The 19,320-nt window shown below is 34.0% G+C and overlaps 1 protein-coding gene across 1 annotated transcript in view; it reads left to right on the top strand.

The window, feature by feature from the left end:
• Nucleotides 1-1,266: 1,266 nt before the first annotated feature.
• The window catches only part of LOC129229479 (equilibrative nucleobase transporter 1-like), a 94,607-nt gene continuing 76,553 nt past the window's right edge, over nucleotides 1,267-19,320 (top strand). The window contains exon 1 of the mRNA XM_054863792.1: nucleotides 1,267-1,319. The gene's annotated coding sequence lies outside the window, so the exon portion shown is untranslated. The remainder of the gene's footprint in view (nucleotides 1,320-19,320) is intronic.

Here is a 19,320-nt window from a genome sequence, read left to right as displayed (position 1 = left end):
CGGTCATTTTCTCCAGTCGGTCATTAAGTCTGCAGCTCTTCCAACACAAACGAAGTCGGAGTCAGACTGATTTTGGAGTAAAAGAGTCGGAGTTGAGGGTCAAAGGCTGGAAGTTCTAAGAGTCGGAGTCCGGTCATTTTCTCCCAGAGTCCGCAGCTCTTCCAGTACGAACGGAGTCGGAGTCCGGTCATTTTGTCCCAGAGTCCGCAGCTCTTCCAGTACGAACGGAGTCGGAATCGGTCATTTTCCCTTAAAGTCCGCAGCTATGCCAGTAATAACAGAGTCGTAGTTGGACTAATTTTGGACTAAAAGATTCTTAGTCGTAGTCGAAGGATCTAAAATTTCAGAAGTCGGAGTCGGTCATTTCCCCTCCGGCTACGCAGCCCTGTCCACAACGCCGCTAAAACTAAACCAAGATTACTCAAAAAGCTGACTGGTTGTCAATCACTTTTTAATTGATTCCTCTCATCGGAATGAGAAATTTAGTAGCACGTGTGCCTGTAGTGCCAAGCGAGTTGACTGTCGCGTAAAGGAGCTCATGCTATTCTTTCACTTTTCTACCTGGATATACTTTCTGATAACCGTCCGCTAGAAAATTGATTCAACTAAACGACCTTATGTGAAGGAGACCTTGGTAACATCATAAAAAAAACGGTTTTCTGCGCTGATCTTTATCTTTATGAAGCGGTATTGATTTGTTACACTTATTCTCTTAGTATGCACTTGTATTATTCTTGATGTGAACTTGCGATTTCATTAATGCGAATTTCAGCTAAACGAAATTTCAGTTAAAAAATCATTCATGCCTCAACACGCGTTGAAGGGTTTAAAAAAAAAGATAGTCACTAAAAAAGTTTTTAGGAGGAAAGATTTCAAACTAGCGTTAGATGGAAGTTTACAGTAGCAAAGCAATGATGATGAACATCAAGAAGATGTCGTATCATCTATCAATTATTTACAAACGCAACTGAAGAAAATATCGTGCGCAATAAAAACCCAAACAATTAAATAAATTCTCGCAAATGAGTGCAATTATTTCATCAAAAGAAAATCATCTTTTTCCCACATCAACACTGAAAACGAAAGAAGTCATCAACCGCTTCGAATGCTAATCTCGGGGAAAGAGCACGTTTAAGTCACTGACACACTATTATTACTCGATGCGGCCGAAATTCAATGTTACGTGACGTCACAAATACTCGACCAATCAGGAACGGTTTCGGACGATGGGATTCTAAGGAGCGCGATACCTGAATGAATGAATTTAGTGTGTTGGTTGATTTCAAGCTCTAGTGGTAGATTTTACTAACAATTGCAAGGTAAGCGCTTTGAATAAATAAGTAGTTAATGCGATTTTGGTCTATGATTTTTTCATCGTGTAAAAATTATTTACTTGTAAAAATGAATGAGATCTGAAACAATAAATATTTTGTCGTCAAATCAAATTAATTGGGATCAATAGAGTTTCAGAATTAACTGATGTCCAAAACGTTTCAAGGAATTTTTAAAAAATTTCAGAGAATATTAATGAGCTCCGGAATAGTATGCAAATTAGTTTGGACCTAAAGAATTCTAGATTAACGCAGGTCCGAATCGTTGAAGATATTAATGTTATTTTCTTGTAAATATTAATGAAATGAGTAACAATGAATATTTTACCGTGAATCCAAATTAATTGGAATCTAAAGAGTTTCAGATTAACTGTAGTACAAATCGTTTCAAGGTATTAAAATAATGTTTCAGAAAATATTAATGAGCTTAGGAATAATTAATGTAAATTCCTTAATGAAAAATTGGTTAAGAATAAAAAGTTCCAAATTGACGTAGGTCTGAATCGTTCCTAGGTATCAAGATTATTTTTCAGTGAATATTAATGAGCTCTGGAATAATTAATAAAAATTCATCAATACAAATTAATTGGAACCAAAAGAACTCAAGATTAACGTATCCAAATCGTTTATGATATAAAAAAATACTTACTTGCAAATATTAAAGAGCTCTAGAATAATTATTACAAATTTATTGATTTAAATTTGTGCGGGTCAAAAGGGTTTCAAAATAACGTAAGATAATTATTTCAAGGCATTAAAATTATTTTCTTGTAAATATTAATGAGCGCTGTAATAATTAATTTTAAGTCGTTGATGTGAATTAGTTTAGTTAGTTTAAGCGAAAGAGTTCCCGACTAACGTAAGTCTGAATCGTTCCGATGTACTAAATTTATTTTCTTCTAAATATTAATTAACTCTTGAACAAGTAATATAAATTCATTAATTCAAATTAACAGGAAAATAAAGAGCTCCAGAATAAGGTGTAAGTCCGAATCGTCTCAAGAAACTAAAATTATTTTAATGAAAACATTAATGATCTCATGAGCAACTACTATTAATTTGTTGATTCAAATTGTTTGGGAACGAAAGAGTTCAAGACGAAAGTAAATCCGAATAGTTGGAATTAACTAGGACTTGGATAGGTCAAAAATTAATGGGATAGGCAAATCGCGAACAACGAAAAGTTACATTCTTCGTATTGATTGGAATTAGTAGAGACCTAACGAGAAATTAAAAAATCAACTACGGGGTAATGGTAAAATGGTAAGACTTCTTTGTGTCGTTGAATAGTATAATGTATAACTAGAAAAAGAGGGAAAAATCGGATACTATTATGAGTATTTCCTGTTGATAATTATGCATTTTATAAGTTTTACAAATGCTCCGATAATATTAATATTTTTAATGTAAAGATACTCAAAAATAGTGTTAAAGATGTCTTAAACTTTTAAAAATCGTTTTTAAAAAATTTTCACTCATATGAGTCACGAGGTCTTCTCAATTGGACGGTTTTGCTGACTGTTCAAAGATGAATAAAGAATTCATTATTATAGTTATTAATTTAGATTTCGAGTAAACACTTTGAAAGGTACGGGATCTATTTGGTGCTAATGCCAATGCGAGCAAATACTCAAATGATCAGCAATTTCGAAGTTCAACCAATTTGAACTGAAAACATATACCTACCTGCAGGGCCTTAATTCAAGCGATCAGGGGGAGCTTAATCCCCCTCCCCCTGGAACTTTGGGTGACTAATGTAAATGTTTATTTGATACCGCCCTCCCCACCCCCTCGGAAACTATTGAAATAACGTACACGTCTGTCTCGAATATTCTAAAAAATAAGAGAAGGAAATTTTAACATTCCTATATATTGTCCCATTTGCAAAATTTACTTTATTCTTCCGGTCTATCATTTCCCACATTAAAAATGCATAAAAGGTATAAGACCTTGAAAAGTTGGCGTAATTCGTTTATTAAATCATTCTCTACGACCTTCTGCTTTTTTTTAATCGATCAAGCGTTTCATATTAGATCGGTTAAAGATATCTGCAAAGTGTCGCGTTTCGGCAAAACAAATGTCATACAAACGAGATAGTTATTCTCCCAAACTAAAATGCACGACTAACTTCATAAATAAAACAAAGATGTTTAGTTAATCACTCGATTCTTAGTCACTGCAAGTAGTTCAACGGAAAACAGTTTTTTTGAATTCTGAGAATTTCTTTAAAACTTCGTTTATGTCGTTTTCGACTATTTATTTCAAAATGCTAGAAGTTTTATGTCCCTTATTCTACAACAAACTTTTGGTACCTTTTTTATGCTATACAAAGCAACCGTTTTTCGCAGTATAGTCGACAAACGTTCTTTCGCTAATAAAACTAATAGAATAAACCAACCAACGAAGATTTTTTTTTTTCAATAAAGAAGGGTTTTTAACTTTTTGTGGAAGGAAAATCCCAGTCTTTGTAAGTGTTTTATTCCCTTATAAGTTACAGGATGCAAGCTAATATTTGACAAAGAATTTTTTTCCAAATTACCATCAAAATTCGATATAAAACCTTTACCCAGGAGCACATCGACGGAAGTTCACTGCAACCAAAGCCTTTTTTTTAATCATAATTTTTATATATTTTTCTTATTAGATGTAGGTATGAGCTATGTGTGCATGATTGGGTTTCAGCATTTGGTAAAATTGGAAATTTCATACAGAAAATTGAAAATTTTCCTTCTCCCAAAAATGTAAGGTCGGGGCGTCCCTGCCCTCGCCGTCCAATGAAAATCGATAACTATATCGAGGCTCTTTGGCTAATTTCTTAAATCCCTGTGAGGTGGCGCAATCAAGCTATAGAACTGCGAATACGCAATGTGAAGTAATTTCATTTCGAGAAATAAATTTGTTTCTTGAAAGAAAAACTGAAAATTTTCACAATCACAGTAGTTTCTGACAAAAATTGGGGATCTTATTCACCAGGAAAATATTTTGGGCAGCAAAAAGTTAAGAACTGAAACTGAAAGAAAGTCCTTAACCTTGATCCGGTTGAAAGACATTTCTTCTAAAACCTCAAGTATTGAATATGAAAATACTATTAATAACAGTTATAATTTAAGCCACCATTCTGTTTTCTTGTAACTTGACAATTTTTTGTTCTGAATTGGTTGCTAAATAATTACATCCTTTAATTATGAGTTAAGTTACAAGCTACTAACTTATTTTATACTGTTTTCAATAATATGCTCTATAGAAAAAAATGTAAAATTTAACAAGAGTCAGTTATTTTGCTTGTTATATTTTAATTTTCTAGGAACTTTTTTGGCAACAGAAAGAGAAAATGGTAAATTAAAAATTGTACATTTGTGTTGCAGTTTTTTTACTTTTTTACTAGTGACTAGTTTTGCTTTGACAGAACTAGTCGCCAAGATATTTTTAAAGATACTCTTTACATTTTTCTATTTCTGAATAGGATCTTAAATAATTTTTATTATTTCTTTTTATTCACTAAAGAACAGCTTTCTAGTAACTTCAAAACACGTGTATGACATTTTCATTTCAATTTTGCCCCAAATAACGCAGAATTTGCTAGGACGCACATTTAATTAGTTAGTTAGAAAATATTAACTTTTCGTTTGGCAAAATGTTCGTCCAAATCTAGTCAACTGTTCCATAAGAAAAAAATGCAAATAAAATTAATTGATTAAATAAAAAAATAGATGAATAAATAACATAAAAAAATTATTACTTTACTTATTAAACTTAAATGAAACCTGAAACATCCCAAAAATTTAATTGTTGAAAAATCACTCAGCGAAAAGCTTGGAATCGTTAAAAAAAAGCTTATTTAGTAAAAAATCAGCCATTTAGAACCTTGGAATTGTTTTCATTCAGACGAAATAAGTTTCGCGCGTTCTTTCTATTTAAAAACAATACACAGGATGAGAACGAGTTTTCATTATTTGGTTTTACTTGCTTGTTTTTTCTGTTTTAGCATGTTCCGGCTTTTATTGGAGAATTTTATTTGGTTGCAATAAGAATTTTCCATGCTAAATTTGCATTCATTTGAGACAAAGATAATTGTTATATACAATTTTAATATATGAGGGGGTATCCAAACTGTATAACTGCATCTTATATATTATTTCTCTAGTTTGTGTTTTTCTGTCTATCAGCAATTACCTCCCTTATTCCTGCATCAAATTCCATGATTTCCCCCCCATTTTAAAGCTAATTGTGCCGGCCAATGACGAAAAATAGACCCACGGCATGAAAATGTTCCATTTCTCTTTAATTTGAGACTTAAAATCAGCAAGAGGAGGTCCTTTAATCAGCGGCGTAGCTACACTTTCTTCCGCCCGGGGCGGTTCCTCAATTTGCCACCCTTTTTTATGGGAAATAGTTGACACATTAAAGAGTCAAAAGTATTTTGATAAGATTTTAATAAACAAGAAAATAAACTTATTTTTTTTCTTTTTTTTCTTGCAAAAGAAAAAAAAAATAATTCAGAGTCTCACCGAAACATTCCAAAAGTTAGTCAAAATTCGGAATTTTAAGCAACTTTTAGTAAAACTTGTAGAAAAGATGCTTGGAGTTCATTCCAAAATTTTATTTTGTTTTCAAAATTAAAATTAGTTTTATGCATTCTTCGGTGACGTTAGGGAGGTCGGGACTTCTCAAGAAATTTTTCCGAAACTGAAGTGTTGAAATAGCAATTTTAGGCTATTTTTGGATACGTGAAGATATTGGGGAAGGTTCGGGGGCGCTCTCCGGAAAGCTTTTCAACAAATTGAAAAACACGTAAATATAACCCCTAACTCCAACAAAGACTGGATTTTCATCCAGAAATATTTTCAAACTTGAAATCAATTTTAGTCTATCTTTGATGACGTAAAAAAGAATAGGGAACATTCAGGAGCTCTCTGGAAATTTTTCGATACCGAAGTTTCAAAAACGCAATTGTTAGTTATCTTTGACGGCATAAGTTTCCAAATGTTTCCAAAAATGTTGGGAAGTCGGATGGTTTCTCCGTCTCCCCTGGAAACTTTTTGAAAATGACGTCCTAAAAACGAGACTTTAGCCGTTATTTGACGGACAACGTTATGAGAAAGAGTTTGGAGGAGGGTTTCCCACCCGAAATCTTTTCGAAACTGTTGCTGATTTTAAGCTCTTTACTACTGAGAAAAAAAAAGGATTCGCGGTCTTCCCTCAGAAATTTCTAAAAACGAAGTTTGGAGCCAACTGTTATGACGTTAGGCGATTTCGTGCATATCTGGGGTCCCTACCTTAGAATTTTTCTGAAGTTTAAGTTTAGAAAACACCAACTTTAAGCTATTTTTGGAGATATTGGATGAGATGGGGATTTTGAAGTTCGATGTTGATGTCCTATATTTATACAGGAAGGGCCAGGGCTTGACCGTCCTCAGGAATTTGTTCATATTGAAGTTATAAAAACTCAGTAATCAATATTAGGCTAAAAGATGAGATGTGAAGGGATTGGGTGGGCGTTATCCCTTGGAAATGTTTCGAGACCAAATTTGGATGATTCTCTTTTTCACTAATAGAGGTCGAAATGTGAAACGCTTCGTCTAGAGATCATTTTACTAATTAAAAACCTTTAATTAAAACGAATGACTAAATGTGAAACTCATTGTAAAAAAGAATTAGTTGATATAGTGAAGTAGTACAAGCAATTATTATTCGAGTTGTGATTTTTTTTTTTTAAATAAAATAAACATAAAGTCCATTCTGTCTTAGTGAAAATTTTGTAGTCAATGACCAATCAAAGCAATTGTTGAAACAGGTAATGCTATCCTGAAAATGAGCAAGAAATCGCCCGCCATTTGAGACCTCTATCCTTTTACCCTTGATGTCACTTTTCTTTAAAAAAAAAAAAAGTGTTCTTTTTTTTTCTTTTTAATACGGTGCTTTTCTCGGAATTTACTTAAAATCAAGTGGTAGCTTTATCATATAACGAAAGTTATGAAATTTATTGTTTCCTCCGTAATAGTTGACCTTATAACAGCAAAAAGGAAAAAAAACATGGTCCCTTGACTTTACACTACCACCTCCCTCAGTCTGTAGCTTTAGACGAAGGAACAGAAAGAACAAACAATTGTGCTGAGATGTCCACAAAAAAAACACATGTTTTGTATTAGAGTAATTTTATTATCATAGTCGAACTAAAACCTTGCAATTCGGAGAACTTTTTTTCTTTTTTGCATGCAGTAATAGATCAAAAGCATGATTTCCTCATAGGGAAAACGCGTTAAATTTTTTCACATCAAAAGTGTGAAATTGCCGCCCCTCAAAAAGTGCCGCCCCCTCCGCCCCTCCCCAGTCGTCAGAGCATTCAGCTTTCAACCGAATGGTCCCGAGGTCGAGCCGCTGTTCGAGTGGCCTACAGTTATAGCATTTTTAAAATTTGCGTTTTACCTATAAGATCTTAGGCGCTAAAATGGGGTCGTTTCCGAAGTTTTAAAAGTATTTTTTTCTGAAAGAGCATGCTTAAAAACATAGGATTTGACCATTTTTTAAATAATTTGACAAAGTTTAACATTTTTAAAAAATTATTTAAATCGACTCAATTTCAGTTTTTACGCTTCTGCTCATGATATCACAAGTGATGAACTGCCATTCACTGATGCCATTAGCACGGAGCGCAGGAGCGCAATATTTAATTCGCATCTTTACTCACATGTACTGGTAACGATATACGGTTGGTAGCAAGCGTAGAGCGCAATATTTAATTCGCTTCTCAATTATCATAACAAGGAAACGCGGTTGACAGCAAGCGTAAGCATTCAGTGCAGTAGTGGAATACTTGCCGAAGTGCATCACTTGTGACGTCATAAAGACCAAGTCTTGTTTGAAAAATCGGACACTTAAAATAATTAATTTAAAATTAAATGTTGGTAAAATGAAAGTATTTTCTGGGCCCATGTTTTTTTTTTTTTTTTTTTTTTTTTTTGCTCATTCCATCAATTTCAGTGACTAAAATTAGTTCTTTTGACTGAAAGAAACAACCCCATTAATGCGTCGGGAATGCTCTTTTTTTTCTGACTCATTGATGCAGTTTTCATTAAGCATACTGAACGATTACAGATTATATACATTTTTAAGTCATTATCACAATTTAGTCCGTGAGTTACTGAGTTCGACAACCGAAGGTATGAATTTTTACATAGTGTTTATACGTGGTATTTTTGAAGCATTGAATTAATTTTGAGCGCAAATGCTTCTCTCGTGTCAGTACATACAAGTACAGCAATAATAACGCAGTACGCTTTTCTGCCGCTAGGCGTGTACAGTAGGGTGGTTCAAAAAAACTTCTTTCTAGCTATCGAGTCCAGGACACCCCTATTTTTTTAAGACTTGCTAATAGATACTGTAAAAGTTTTAGCTTCTTACTCAAATTTTAGGAGGGTGCTCAATGACCCCTTAGTTTAACATTAGCCGTAGCATACACTGTTAAAACTACAGGATGCATTCGGCACCTTTCAGGGGAGAAACGCTTGTTCACCAGCGGCACCCAATACGGAGCCGAAATCGCACATCTAAATAGGGTGAAAAACAGGCACCTTTTAAAAACTAGACAGCCGGAGTGAAAAAAAGGAACCTTCGGAGAGAGAAATGGCACCCTTACTATAGATCCTCCTCCCCCCTCCCCCGTATTGTGTGCGTTTTTGAATACAATTGTGTACTTTTTTTTTAGTTTTGTTTTGATTTATGATATTCTACGTTTTGGACATTTTTCACATTGAACTCGGTATTGGAAATGATTAAAACACGTAATTACAGCATTTGATCATATTTCAGAGTTTTCAACATAGTTGAGAAGTGCTCATAGCGTTAATTCATCTGATCGTGCTCTAACTCAGTGTTTCTCAACCTCTTTTGACCCACGGGCGCGGTAAAAGAAAATGAAAAACTTTGCGGACCGGTGAAATCTTTATCGTTTTCTTAAAGAATCATAAAATAAATAATATGAATAATAACTCTGGGGTCGTTAAAAAACATGTGAAAAAATTCAGGGTTCTGATGATTTTTTTTTTTTTACAAAAAGTAATGTTAAAATTTAATAAAACAATAAATATCTACCCCTTCATTTGTATCAAAGATCTGTCACAAATACGTTATAATTTTAAAACGAGTAATTATTTAAAACATGTGAGAAATTATACATTTACTAAAACTTGACGTATTCCGAAAATGAAGCATAGCTGTACTTATGGATTATTTAAATGATGAGCCAAAAATATTCAGGGATATTACAATTACGGGAAAACAAAATCGTTTCATAAACGTTAATCAAGATTAACAAAAGAAAATTCACATAGAGTTTTTCAACAGCTAAATAAAAAACCAAAAGAAAGTTCTAACGCTTTCGAGGACCGCTAACAGGAAATAATTCTAACATTTGAATGAAAAAGAAGAAAAAAAGAGCTAGACTCAGAGAGATTTTTTTTTTTTCGCTAGCTTTATGTTATAATCTACAAAGCACAAGAAACATTTTTATTAAGGTTCTTTTGGTGACTAATAAAAGCTGTTTATCGAGTATTCAAGAAAATAATGACAGATATTTTTAGTAGCGTTTTGAATGATGGAAATTTCACGATAGTAACGGTAAACGGGAACTAGAAGACTAACGGTTACTGAAAAGCAATAAATGCACTTTTAAACACTTAACTATGTTTGAAAGCCCTAAAAACTACAAAGTGATCAAAAGCTGTACTTGTAATTTCGGATAATTAATCCTAGAAAAGTCTGCTTTTAATCCAATAGTGTACTTCATTCAATGTGAAAGACACACAAACGCAATCATCATTTGTCCGCCATATTGAGGTGGTTGAATGTATGTCTAAGGCAAAAAGCGCATGCGCAATGAGTCTTTCTGCGATTGCATGATGTTCTGGCTCCTCTGCTCTATTTTCTAGCCTGTGTTGCACCTTCAGGCACTATGCTTTCACCTTAGAGGGAATATTTTCACTCGTCTGGAACCCCTGGTTTTAACAGTGTAGAAAATGCCACAAATTTAGAGACTTTTAATTTACCAAGTTATTTTTATGTGAACAATTATTTTATTGCAATGTGTATGCACATTACTAGTGTAGATGATAATGTGTAGCATTGGTTTTTCAGTTCAATGTATTTTGTTAACCCACCTCCCCATATGTATGAAGCTTGGGGGACGGAGTTGAGCATGCTCTTTTTCAGTTGAAATAGGAAGCTAAAATTCTTTCAGTATATTACTATCTATTCGACCTCTGGCTAGTTTTGTTTATCTGCAGTGTTTTGTTCTTGTTTCGTTTTTTATGATGGCAAGTTTAAGTGAACAGTGTGCAGCTGCGAAATTTGGCTTTCTGCTCTTCAGTGTTCATAAAGAATGACAGATTTGTTGCACACAGGAGAGTGGTTCTTCCATCTATGTTATCCTAAATTGTTCCCCTTCCTTCAGGAGATTGGGGGGTATTTTTAGTCTATAATTTAAGTGCTTGTCCTGTCCTTGTTTTTGTCTCGTCTTTGTGCTGTTACAAATGTTTTTATGTTGCTCAAAACTATTTTTCTGTGTACTCTTTTGGCTTGTTATTCAAAACTTAAAACTTCGTTTATGGGCTTATTTCGGCAAAAGTTTCCAAAATTCTAACAGTTTGTCTTTTACTCCTTCAACAAGTTCTCTCCTTTAGCACCTTTTCGAATTTAAACAATCGAGTAGCGCAATACAAGCTACTAAGGCTCTTGCGCCAAAAAACCCAATCCAACCAACCAGGGGCGGATTTACAGTCTATTCAAGGGGGTGGCGGTTGAAAACTGTAAAAACCCCCTCCCCCAACCCGTCACGTAGGGGTGTGTGTCAGAGTGTCAATTGCTCCTCCCCAGTCCCCACTCTCTAGGGCTTTGAAAAAATTTTTTTTTACATATAAGTGAGCGTGGTATTTGCTATGAAAGATAAGATGCTTTCAACTCTTTTACAACGTGAATATTTTTTCGAACATGAGGCTCATAGGAGTATGGTCTCGATAGGAGTAAGTTCTAAAGTCTGGTAGTACGCCGAAAATGAGTGAAGACATTGTGAAACAAACCCCTCGGAAAAAAATCGGTTTTGTTGATTTTTTAATTATTTAAGGGGGGGGGATATCTCCATGAGTCTCCCAACTTGCTCCAAATGTACATGTTTTCGAACTTTACACCTCTCTAGCTCCTCACAGCAGTGTTAATGGCCAATATAACGCTCCCTTTTCCTCCAAATAAAAATAATGGCAATAAAACTGTCGAAAACTAATAAAACATTAGGGGGCGCCATTTCCAAAAAGGGGACATGTAGTGGAAAAACGGCAATTGTATTTGAATTCAAAGGGTCATTTTACATAAGAATCGGTAAGAATTATGTCAGAAGCATTTTGATTCTTTTTTTTTTTTTTTTTTTTTTTTAAGTTTAAAACATCCGAGCTTGCAATAGGGTTGTTTCCTTTAGTCAAAAGTAGTACTTTTTGTCACTGAAATTGATGGAATAAGCAAAAAAAAATAACTTGGACCCAAAAAATACTTTCATTTTCCCCAACAGTTATTTTTTAATTTTTTTAAAATGTCCGATTCTTCAAACAAGGCGTGATCTTGATGACGTCACAAATGATGCACTATGGAGACTCTTTCTACCGCATTTCCACGTTATGATAATCAAGAAGCGAATTACAATTGCGCTCTACGCTTGCTATCAAATATATCGTTGCCAATACACGTGAGTAAAGATGCGAATTAAATATTTTGGACCGTGAATGGCAACACTGAATGGCATTTCATTATTTGTGATGTCATCGGCAGAAGCGTTAAACGATGAAAGAGCATCGATTTAAGTAATGTTTTAAAAATATTAAAATTAAAGAAATTATTTAAAAAAAATGGTCAGATTCTATGTTTTTAAGCACGCTCTTTCAGAAATAAATACTTTTAAAATTTTGGAAACGACCCCATTGTTCCAGCTAAGAGGGTTTTTTCAATTATAGGGAATATTTGAAGTGCAATAAAATGTATAGACTTCTTGCTCATATTGTTTAATATTTCTAATTATTTATTTTAATGTATTAACTTTAATGTTACGATTTTTTTTTTTTTTTTTAATAAAGGAAATAAAAGAAATGAGTCTCTTTAAAAAGTTACGTAGTGAAAAGCCGGTTCTGCGTTCGGCTGCCTCCTAATCTGAACATCTGTTTTTGCACTACAGACCCTTCTATCACAAAAGCTGAGATGGGCACAGAAGGCCTTGGCCTCCACGGTAGTAGCGCAGCCAGAAATACATTCTGGATGGGGGGGGGGGGGGTTATAGCCGTCACAATTGACAATATACATTAAAACCAAGAGCTCTAGGAAAGGTTTTGACCCCAAAACCTTCCCCTGGCTCCGCTACTGCCCCATGAGCTGTTTCACCCCTACGTTTAGTACTTGAAATTGAAATATATTAAAACGTATGGGTAGTTTTAGTTATAGTTCATATTTTCATTCTGGGAAAACCAACATGAACTTAAAAAAAAAAAAAAAAAAAAAACAGAAATTAAGTACTAACGAATTTAACGTAAGTACGTTCAGTGTTGGGTTTGAAAACATACAGTAAACCTAAAAACAAAACGATTGAAATAAGATTTGGGGAGCTGAAACTCGAAAAATCGTGGATCAAAATTATCCAAAACGAGTGTTCCCCGTGATGTAGCAGCAGAAAAGCCAATAAACACTTTTGTCAATAAATTTGTATTTTTTTGTTCCAGATTTTTGAAGTTATCTTTCCCAAGGTTCAAATAGCATTTTCTACAATAATATGAAAACAAGTGTTTTTAAAATAAGAGTTGTTGCGATACAAAGGGATAAGACTCAAAACCAAGAGAAGACAACAAACTTCCTCGCTCTTTAACATCTCAAAAACGTGTCTAAAATTTCATTTTTGAAACATCAATCCGACGCATTTCCTCGCAGAGCTTTCAACCCCATGCCTTCGCTCAGGAACTGACATATAGTCTACCTGCGTTGGAAAAAGTTAAAAAGTGCATTTCTTCGTCCGTCCTCGACTACACTTTTGTCTAAAACTAATTTAAAGCAAATTCATAAAATTTACCTAATAAAAATTGTAGCAATTGTTGGAAACTTATTCAATTTCAAATTATTCTTTTCTGAAAATGACGGTTACGGAGGGTGCGGTGCCCCCACCGCCCCTCTATTAAATCCGCCACTGCAACCAACCACAACCAACCAACCAAACAACCATCTGTGTTATTTAGTTTTTGGCTAAACATGGTTTGGTTTCACGGGTCTTGTAGTCAGTGGCGGATACAAATTTTGCAATTAAGTATATGTTCTCTAACAATTCCTTCAAAGACGGATGAAAATGATGATATGCAATACTGTTCAACATGCTAGCAGGTTTTTTTTAAACAGTCTGCGACGCATACTAAAAAGCTGCAAAATAGTCTTCAAAGTAAGCCAGCATTAGATCCGTCGTAACACTTATCGTAAATCATCGCTAAAGAATGTCTAACAACAAAATTCTAAACGTAAAAACTACGAATGAAGCGCAGGCAAAAAATATTCAAATTAAAACGGTGTTGTGGAGCGCATGGGGGGGGGGGAGTAGCGACTGGAGAATATGCTACCACCGAAAACTGCTTCATAGATTTTAGCGTGTTTTTGTTTTTATATTTTCTTTCTGTTTCATTCCGAACTGTATTTTTCCACTTTAAATTCTACAGCTTCGTACAAAAAGATAATTTTCCTGTTCAGAATCTGTAGAGCTCTTCAAGAATCTAACGGGCGTCACGTTGTTTCTGCTAACGGGATGTCCGATTGACATTACATATTACACTCCGGCAAAGAAAGTGACACAGCTCAAAAAAAAAAAAAAAAAAATTTGAATTCTGAAATTTTGAATTCAAATTATGTTTTTCGCACGAACTGAGACAGGACCCTACTCATTGGAGTTATTGTTTCTAGAAACAGCTCCTGCCCCCCCCCCAGCCTGTCTCTCCTCCTGGGCGGTTACGTGTGCAGAGTTGTGTGTGTGCGTAGACCTGTGTGTATGCACGTAAGCGTGTGTGAGGGTATGTGTGTGAAGTCGTGTGTATGTGTGTGAACGTGCGTGTGTGTAGGACATGGACGCCTCCGACCAGGAGAAGCGGGTAGCTCAAAACCGGTGCAGCCACGCCGCTCCGCCAGCAGAGGACGGTGGGCGGTGGTGCTGCAAAGGCTTCTGGACCAAGTTGAAAAAGGCACGGACACCAAAAACGGTCAAATGAGAACAATAAGCAATCGTGATTGCTAAAAAAAAACGGTATTGAAGAGAACTAAGGTTTTGCGTAGTACTTTTAAACGATTTTGTCTTAAACACAATACGCACAATACGCGATGTTTAGTGGCTACTTTTTGTTGCCTAAAATAATAATGTGAACTTAAATTTTGAAATGTTTTCTTCTGAATTATGAAATTGTAATGATGTGTCACTATTGATTGTACAGATTCTACGCCACCACGCACCAGTTATGTGAGCTCCCTTTACGCACGTTTTGTGGTGAAATAGAGCTTTAGATTTTAAATCAATAAATGGTACAATTTTTCCAAATTTTGTATTGTCACTTTTCTTTCTGGGGTGCGATATGTTGCATATTGGAGAGTAAAAATTACAGGTAAAAGTTCAGCAATGCTTCTACTAGACGTTCTCAAATAAATGGCTATTTAAAAATCTAATTTTTCATCCTAACACCATCGAACTCATTTGTTCATTGACAATCAGTAAAGTTATTTTACGATGCATCAAAAATTTTTGTTGAGCTTTTCATAAAAATATCAGTGCCCAAAAAAGATATTTGGAACTTTCAGAAACGATATACGAAAGCCAAGGACGCGGATTCTTCGAATAAACACTTCCTCCTTATCCGCCTTTCATTTGCAGAAACATCGCCGGAGGCGTTTGTTCTCAAAAGCTTCTACAAAAGTATCTAACTTACGTTCTAAATATAATTTAGAAGCACAATATAAAAAAGAACTTCCACCTTTCACCTCTCTTCAAACTTGTGAATCTACCCCAGGGTCGAGGAAAGCCCACAAACTACTTGCATGCCTTAGAAAAAGAACATTTTTCTTCTGAACGGTCATCTGCGGACAGTGTTAGCATGTGGTTGTTCGAAAACGAAACAAGACCACCCCGGACGATTGCACAACAACCGGTAACAGGTGGAGTGTGCCTGTTTTGAATAATAAATACCAATAATAAGTTTTCAGTTCTTCTTATGATATAATTGATGGAATCTTGCTTTTTTCAGTGCAAGATGTTGCTGAGAATTCTTCGAGAGAAAATATAAACATAAAAAAAAAATAATTTGAATTTTGACACCTTGAATTCAAATTATACTTTTCGTAATCACAAGTGCATTTGTGTGTGGGAGTATGTGTATGTGTGTGTAGGCATGTGTGTTTGTGTCTGTGTGTGAGGGGGGAATGTGTATGTGTGTGTAGGCATATGTTTGTGTCTGTGTGCAGGCATGAATGTGTGGGTAGTTGTGTGTATGTGTTTGTGTATGTAGGTGTATGTGTGTGTATGTGTATGTGTGTAGTTGTGTATGTATGCGCGTGCGTGCAGGACATGGATGCAACCTGGAGACGGCTTTCGCTATAGGAGCAGCATCGTGAGGAGCCGGTCGACGATTATGGTACGGAGGGTGGCGGTGGGAAAATAAAATGATAGGACGCCAAAAACAGTCAAGTGAAAGCAATAAGCAATCGTAATTGCTCAAAAAAAAAATACATTGCATAAAATTCTTGGAGCAATTTCTTTCGAAAACAAAGTCTTTATATTTGTCTGTACAGCAATTCATGGAAGAAGTGTAACAAGCCCAGTAGTAGAGTTGTTTTCAGCAGTCTGCGACGCTCATTAAATCTAAAAATATAGTTTACATGCAGAGTCGTAGAAGGTGGGCCTCTTTTCAGTTCGGTCACCGGGCCCCCTTCCACCCCTTAAATTTGCTAAATTTATACTACACCTATTCCGAGCTGAACCCTTACTTTGCGACTAGGCGGATATACCTCTCGTCTGAAGGATAAACCGACATTAGATTAGTCGAAAAATATAAATCGAAACCCAGAAGTGCTTAAAAATAAGATGCTATTTCAAGTATGACCTGCGGATGATTATATCCCAGAAAATACGGTACAAATCTTCATTAGCCGAAGTTTATGATTTTTTTTTCTTTGAAAACTTAAGGTTTTTTCAATTCCTTATATTAGCTCACATTCTCCGTACATTTATTCATATACATATCTTGTTCAAATCTTGCGACTCAATTTTCGCAAACTTCACGTGATCGCATTCTTCTGAAAGCCTCAGAACCGACAATGGAAATTCTGCAATAAAATTAATTAACAATTAATTGCTAAATTGTTTCAATTTTAATTAATATTTTTGCATAAATCCTCTAGTATGAGGACGAAAAAATGTGCTCAAAAATTAGGAAAAAAAATCTATAGAAACCTCTGCTGTTTTTTTCTGCATCAGATAAAATTTATTCCGATGTTCCAAGACAATATTAAAACGTGAATTATAATTACTTTTAACTCATTTCATTCTAAAATGTAGGTCAATTGGAAATTAATTCATTGATGATCATGGTCATTGTTGAACAATGCTTTTTTAAAAATTTGTATTGAAGCTTTCAAATTAGCACTATTTCCAGCTTTTATAAAGCAAAATATAAATATAGCTTCCATACACAAAGACAAAACTTTGCCAATTAGGAATTGACTTTAATAATTATTATTTTAAAAACATGTTTTTAAAATACCCTCTAAAAAGAAATAGTCCACATTTTTTCTCAAGAATCTGCGACCCACATCGTGCTGATGACAGAAAGTTATATTGCATCAGATGAAGTATTACCATTCATGGTAACTTTAATCCGCACTTTATACATATAAATTTGGACCCAACTCATATTTTGATGGTTTCATTGTATTTGCTGAGAGAAAACTGAATAAAACTCCTAAAATGTTGTAGAGCCATGGAAAACGGTCATTTTGTCTCGCAGTGACGCCGCTTATATTTCATCAAAAATTGTAATTTTTAATAACAAAACTTTTTTAAACCTTCTAAGGGTTAAAAAAATTTTGTTGCTGGCCCATTTTACAGTATTTTGTCAAAACGTCGAGTCCGCAACATGACACTTCTTTTGCCAAAACTATTTAATTTGCTGTTTCATTAGCACAAAATGTTATTCTGAGATAATCCTACCAATATCTATACTCAAAATAAAACAATGTGCTAATCAAACAATAAATTTAAATAATTGTGTCAAAAATAGTGTCATGTTGCGGACTCAACATTTGGACAAGATACTGGCTCTTAAGCAATCCCAAACGTAGTCTGGATGCTTAAGTAAAATGTTTTGTCACTACTTTTTGAAATTATTAATTTTTAAAGAAATATATGAATTGTTACATGCGGGACAAAATGGTCACTTTTAGTGGAATGGCCCTGAATTGTTATTTAAAATCAAGAAATAATAGGTATGAAATCCAATCAAAATATTATCCTGTTACAAAGTATCTGGTAATTAAAGTCACGTAAAATATTCGATGCAAAACAAATTGCTTCAATAAAAGTGGTGCAACTTTTAAAGTAGAAAAATATAGCATTATTAAATGTTTAACAAACTCTCTTCCTACTTCATTTTTCAGTTAAAACCCGACATTGCCAAATAACTATTTAACCATTAACCATGCCTAAATTAAACTGTTTTTTTTTAAATATTTTTCTTTAATAGAAGTTTAAAGCCAGAACATAGTATTTCACCATAAGAACATATTTTAAACTGTTTTTTAAAAATCATAAGAGTTAATTATAAAACAATGTAATATTTTATTGTAGCTGAGTGATTACTATACAAAAGTAAATTATTGCTCGCTCAAAAACAAATGCATGTGCTTTTGATGATAAATTATTTATTCTCGCTACAAAAATAACTGATTTAGACGATACTTGAGAAACAATACGTTGGAAAACTTTTTTGTTTTTTAAAATGAAGTGAGTTCTTATGTATGTTCAAAATGACCGAGACAGTAATGAAAAAAGATTGAGAATAACAAGATATTAATATTTAGCAATTGAAGAGCTTTGGAGAAGAACACGTTTCGAGACAAAGAAGCGAATCCGAGAAAATCGGATTATTTTTTTTGCTTGCTCTTTTTCTTAGCTTTATGCAATCTAGGTTTTCTTTAATACGATAATCTTAACTGTATCAAATGGAAAAATTTGTTGAACAGTTGATATTAAGACATTGTTCTTTTAAATTTTGAACTTTTCAGCTCTTGATATTTCTCCGTTGTCAGTGGTTTTCTTCAAAAGAGCTTATTAAATTCAGCAGGATTTTATCATATTACTTAAAATAGATTTACCTGATAGGTGAGTGATGGAAAACTAAGCTTTATATGCTTAAAAGGCTTCAATAATACGTTCAGTCGGTTAAAAATCTCTATTTCTGCGAAAATATCACATCAAGTTCATGCATTGTACCTTAAACCTAAAAGAGAAAAAAGAAAAAAAAAAGAAAAAATTAATTAAATAAATGACATTAAAAAAATAATAAACGGATACAGGGTAAGAAACAAAAGTAGAGAGAAACTGTTTAATTTTTATTTATTTAACGTTTTTTTTTTATTTATTTAATTCATGCCTAAATGTGGTATACAAACCACAAGTTTTACTCGATTCGAAGCGAAAACCGAATTAAAGCAAAAAATGTGGCTTTTATACCACAAACTTGTGGTTTTTATACCAAACTAACTTTGTGGGGTTTATTTCTGAACTAGTTTTAACGTTGTATGCTTGTACGAAGGCAAAGGAAGTTTAGTGTTAACAAAACATTTCTCTTAATATTCAACTAAGATTTTCTTTTGAATCAATCCTCAATGAATTTTGGCTCTTTCCTGACGTCTATACGTACATGTGTAAGTACACACGTTTGGAAAA

The sequence above is a fragment of the Uloborus diversus genome, chromosome 9 (genome assembly GCF_026930045.1).
Source record: "Uloborus diversus isolate 005 chromosome 9, Udiv.v.3.1, whole genome shotgun sequence".
NCBI classification, from domain to species: Eukaryota; Metazoa; Arthropoda; class Arachnida; order Araneae; family Uloboridae; genus Uloborus; species Uloborus diversus.
The sequence above is the reverse complement of the archived record's forward strand: the minus strand, read 5'-3'. Positions and strand labels throughout refer to the sequence as shown.